Raw genomic sequence first — 5,599 nt, forward strand, 5'->3', positions numbered from 1 at the left:
CATCTCACAGGGTCTGGGATCGAACCCACGACTTCCTGTACACCAGGCGAGGTAGTTAACATCTCTCAGTGTCTGGGATCGAACCCACGACTTCCTGTACACCAGGCGAGGTAGTCAACATCTCTCAGTGTCTGGGATCTAACCCACGACTTCCTGTACACCAGGCGAGGTAGTCAACATCTCATCAGTGTCTGGGATCTAACCCACGACTTCCTGTAGACCAGGCGAGGTAGTCAACATCTCATCAGGGTCTGGGATCTAACCCACGACTTCCTGTACACCAGGCGAGGTAGTCAACATCTCATCAGGGTCTCAGGATGGAACCCACGACTTCCTGTACACCAGGCGAGGTAGTCAACATCTCTCAGTGTCTCAGGATGGAACCCACGACCTCCTGTACACCAGGCGAGGTAGTTAACATCTCATACACTACACTACACACTACACTATACACTACTATACACTACACACTACACTACACACTATACACTATACACCACACTATACACTACACTACTACACACTACACTATACACTACACACTACACTACACACTACACACTAGTGCTGTACTAGTGATGAATTGGCCATGTTCTGTTTACGCGATAACCCCTTGACTGGTTGGCTGTATCGGGTGGTGGTGGCGGGTTTAACGACGACACTTTTATACATTGACACGATCCAACCCCAAAAAAAACCTCCGTTTTATGGATGTCGTCTTATCGTCCGTTCTTTTTTCCATAAAAAAAAACGATAGTCGCACGGTAAGTGCAAACGCAATTTTTTTGAAGCACCCTCTTGTATATAAGTGGCGGTCTTTTTTTTTAAAACAAAAAACTACAAAAAAAAATAGTGTAAATATTTTCTGTTGGATTTCGATGTAAAGCTTTGGTGACTGCAGGGATTCTTGTGTTCTTGGTTCTTTCGGTAAAGCCATCACGTAGAAGGGAAGTAATAAAATAATGAAACAATAAAATTCTCACGAGGTTTCGATTGCAACGCCAAGCAATCATCGGGTGTGAAAACCACGGCAAGAAATGGCAGTTTTTTTTTGTGGGGGGAAACGCCACTTTTAAAAATTTTTGGGGGAAAAAACGGCACTTTTTAAAATTTTTTTTTTAAAAAAACACCACTTAATTCTACATTTTGGAGAAAAAAACGCCACTTTTTAAAAAAATTTGGGAAAAAACCCGCCATTTATTTTCAAAAAATTTCTGGGAAAACGCCACTTTTTAAACATTTTGGGGGGGGGGGGGGGGAATGGCACTTTTGTAAATTTTTTGGGAAAAAACGCCACTTTTTAAACATTTTTGGGGGGAAAAAAACGGCACTTTCTTCAAATTTTTGGGAAAAAACGACACTTTTTTACATTTTTGGGGATAAAACGCCACTTTTTTCAAATTTTTTTGGGGGAAAAAACGTCACTTTTCTCTATTTTTTGGAGAAAAAAACCGCCACATTTTTCAAAAAAATGTCTTGCCGTGGTTTTCACACCCGATGATGATCGCTTGCGTTGCGATCGAAACTGTCGTGAGAATTTTATTGTTTCATTTCCATTACTTCACTATTTCCCTTCTACGTGACTTTACCGAAAGAACCAAGAACATTTGCTGTTGAGTTTCGTGTTCACTTTCCCCCGTCGGAACAATAGACTCCTTGGCGATTTAAATGGAGGTGATGGCGGTGGTGTTGGTGGCAAGTTGGTGGCTTGTTTGTTTAACCTGCCCGTGTGTGTGTACGGTGAACTTCTTTCGCACCGTACGTAACCAACCTCGCGATCTACGTACGCGAGTTGAACTTTTATCGCGCCGTACGTAGCCAAACGATTTATATTTTTTAAAATGCTGTAAAGTCCGATTTTTTTTACATGCGTTTTTTTTAAAAAAACACACAGATACTCCTGTATAGCCTGTAACAGACTCTGGGAGGGGTGGGTGGCTGTGGCAAGTGGCTGTTAGTAGCAAATCGGCACGCACAGAGCGGGGGGCGTGGGTGGGTGGCCAGACCCTGCAGGTGCCATGAGTCGGCTGACTGAGATAACCGATAGATGCGCCACCAGCTGTACCCCCTACTGTGCCAGGCTAGGTGCAGGAGGAGGTCACGGGGCAGACCCTGCAGGTGCCATAGGTCAGCTGACTGAGATGACCGGTAGATGCACCACCAGCTGTACCCCTACTGTGCCAGGCTAGGTGCAGGAGAAGGAGGTCACGGGACAGACCCAGCAGGTGCCATGGGTCGGCTGACTGAGATGACCGGTAAATGCACCACCAGCTGTACCCCCTACTGTGCCAGGCTAGGTGCAGGAGAAGGAGGTCACGGGACAGACCCAGCAGGTGCCATGGGTCGGCTGACCGAGATGACCGGTAGATGCACTACCAGCTGTACCCCCCTACTGTGCCAACTTTCTGCATTTTAGCCACCCGGCGCTCCACTCGTTGTTGTGAGCGTCGCTCCTCCGCCCTCCGTTGTTGTTGGAGGGCGACTGCCTCCAACTGCCCAGTAGCGTCCTTCACGAGCCTCCTCCACAGGCCGATTTTGACACCGCTGGTACCAGTCATCGGCTAAATTCTCGATGTGGTGGTGGTGGTGTTGGTGGGGGTGTTGGTGGCGGTGTTGGTGGGGGTGTTGGTGGTGTTGGTGGGGGTGTTGGTGTTGGTGATGGTGGGGGTGTTGTTGGTGGTGGGGGTGTTGTTGGTGGTGGGGGGTGTTGGTGGTGGTGGGGGTGTTGGTGATGGTGTTGGTGGTGTTGGTGGTGTTGGTGGTGTTGGTGGTGTTGGTGGGGGTGTTGGTGGTGTTGGTGTTGGTGGTGTTGGTGGGGGTGTTGGTGGTGGTGTTGGTGGTGGTGGGGGTGTTGGTGGTGTTGGTGGGGGTGTTGGTGGTGGTGGGGGTGTTGGTGGTGGTGGTGTTGGTGGTGGTGGGGGTGTTGGTGGTGTTGGTGGGGGTGTTGGTGGTGGTGGGGGTGTTGGTGGGGTTGGTGGTGATGGTGTTGGTGGTGGTGGTGGGGGTGTTGGTGGTGGTGGGGGTGTTGGTGGTGTTGGTGTTTGTTGGGGGTTTCTATGTCGCCAATCCACCCACCGCTAAAATGAACGCTCGACAACAGCGATGCCGAAAAATCGGCACAACCTACACACAGACACACACAGACAACAACAACCGCCATGAGTGGGTGGGTGAGTGGATGAGTGAGAGATAGGGTGGGTGGGTGGGTGATTGTGCCCTACAACTAACCCACCATCACCAACTCACCATCACCAACCCACCATCACCAACCCACCTGGTGGCTAAACATGGCAAGGACTCGTTTTGGTAGCTGCCACTTGGGGGAGGGCGATGGGGGGGGGAGGTGATCTCCGAGTGGCTGGGGTTGTGTTTTGGGGAGCCCTGCCCGAACTCAGCCTGGAGGCTTTCTAGTCAAGTTTACATTCAGAGTAGAAATAGAGAGAGAGAGAGTATATTTTTCCTCAAATGTATTTTTTCAAATTTATAAGAATAGGACCACACGGAGATGAGAAACGATCATTTTAGTGGGTTTTTTGGAATATCGATCAATATGATATCGAGATTTAGGGGGGGGGGTGCAGGTTCGGGGTTGTTTGGGAAGGGGGCAGATTTTTAGGTTTTTTTTCTCTCTCTCGAGCGAATAAAGCGACCGGAGGTGGAAACAAACTTTTGAAAGGCCGACGATCACTGGTCAACACACCTTTTCTGGCATAAGGTATTCCAACGGGTTTAAGGTAATTTGCTGATTCCAAATCTGGCATCAGTTTTTGTCTATCACATCAGGTTTTTGAGATATATTGCATTTTCAATAAAAACTGCAGAAGAAAGATATTAAATGAATGTTGATATCTACATAAAATTATATTATAAACACACTATCCTAAAAATACAGCGTCATATTTTAACACTAAAGCAGTCACTGACTCGCAACAAGTTGCAATCATAAGTGACAAGAGTTAATTTCGGGTAAAATCAATGAAAATGGAGTATGCCGATAGCATAAAATGAGATGTGATAGAGCAAATCTGAGATCAGATTTGGAATCAGCACCCTGAAATTAGTCTAAAACAGTTTGCAAAAGTCCAGGCCAGAATTTTTTTTTTTTTTGTTGACCAGTGCAATCAATGCCGGTCACTCGCCGTGACGCCAACGGGCACATTTTTTTTTTTTTCACGTAACTTTTCGCGTCGGTTAACTCTCAGGCGGGATGAGAAGGAAAAAGGGTTAAAGCAACAAAAAAAGAATACTTAAACAATGTTATTTGGAAATTGTAACAAAAAACAATTCCTTTCAAAATGATATCTGTGTTTCAAAACAAAGCTTACGTTTAATCTGAAAATAGTATTTATTGCAGTACTTGTGTTGATCCGTGTCCACGGGACAATTTTGCGATGCGTTGGTGTTGGTTTAATGTTTAAACGGTTGGTTTCAATTTTGTTTTCGGTGCCCTTTTACGGATTAAAAGCAAGATTATATACATACAAAATGGCCGCCTGCACGTGTTGGAAAATAAAATGGCCGCCATGCCGACCACGTGTTCGAAAAAATGGCCACCAGGTCGACGTCGTGTTGGAAAATAAAAATGGCGGTCAGGTCGCCATCTTTTTGGAAAATAAAATGGCTGCTGATCTCCCATCCTCTGCTTCATGTCGACTTCGTGTTGGAAAATAAAATGGCCGCCAGGTCGACCTCGTAAAAGAAAATGGCGAGGTAGTTAACATCTTATAGCCACCGTGATGATGAGAGAAACACGCACACTCCAAATATACAACAGCAGGCATCGTCAGGGTCACGGGATCGAACCCACGACCTCCTGTACACCAGGCGAGGTAGTTAACATCTTATAGCCACCGTGATAATGAGAGAGACACGCAAACTCCAAATATACAACAGCAGGCATCGTCAGGGTCACGGGATCGAAACCACGCGCTCCTTATAGATGTATCCAGTAAATATGGACGTGTATATAGTACCTGATCTCATATGTTTAATTGTTGAGCTCAGAATCTCCCTTTCAGAATCACATCAAAGCATTTCACAATACTCCAAGGTAACTTTACAGTAGCCGTTATAAAATGTATTATCATCACCATAGTACAGTATTATTGTTATACGAAAGATTGACTGTGGCTGAGTCGACGCATGTAAAAATAATTCCCGCGGTTGAGTTCCAAAACAAAAGGGGTTTAAAAAAACATCGCCTCGTGTGCTATGTAATGCAGGTGTGTACACGTAGTCAATCGTGCTGATCGGAGGAGCGTGGGTGAGTGTGTGGGTAAGTGATGAGGTGAGTGAGTGGGTGAGTGTGTGTGGATAGGTGTGTGGGTGGGTGAGTGTGTGGGTGAGTGAGTGTGTGGGTGGGCGTGTGGATGGGTGAGTGTGTGGGTGGGTGAGTGTGTGGGTGGGTGAGTGTGTGGGTGAGTGAGTGTGTGGGTGAGTGAGTGTGTGGGTGGGTATGTGGATGGATGGGTGAGTGTGTGTGTGGGTGGGTGAGTGTGTGGGTGAGTGTGTGGGTGAGTGTGTGGGTGTGTGGGTAAGTGATGAGGTGAGTGAGTGGGTGAGTGTGTGTGGGTGTGTGGATAGGTGTGTGGGTGGGTGA

The sequence above is a fragment of the Lampetra planeri genome, chromosome 45 (genome assembly GCF_965212315.1).
Source record: "Lampetra planeri chromosome 45, kcLamPlan1.2.h2, whole genome shotgun sequence".
In the NCBI taxonomy this organism is placed as follows: domain Eukaryota; kingdom Metazoa; phylum Chordata; class Hyperoartia; order Petromyzontiformes; family Petromyzontidae; genus Lampetra; species Lampetra planeri.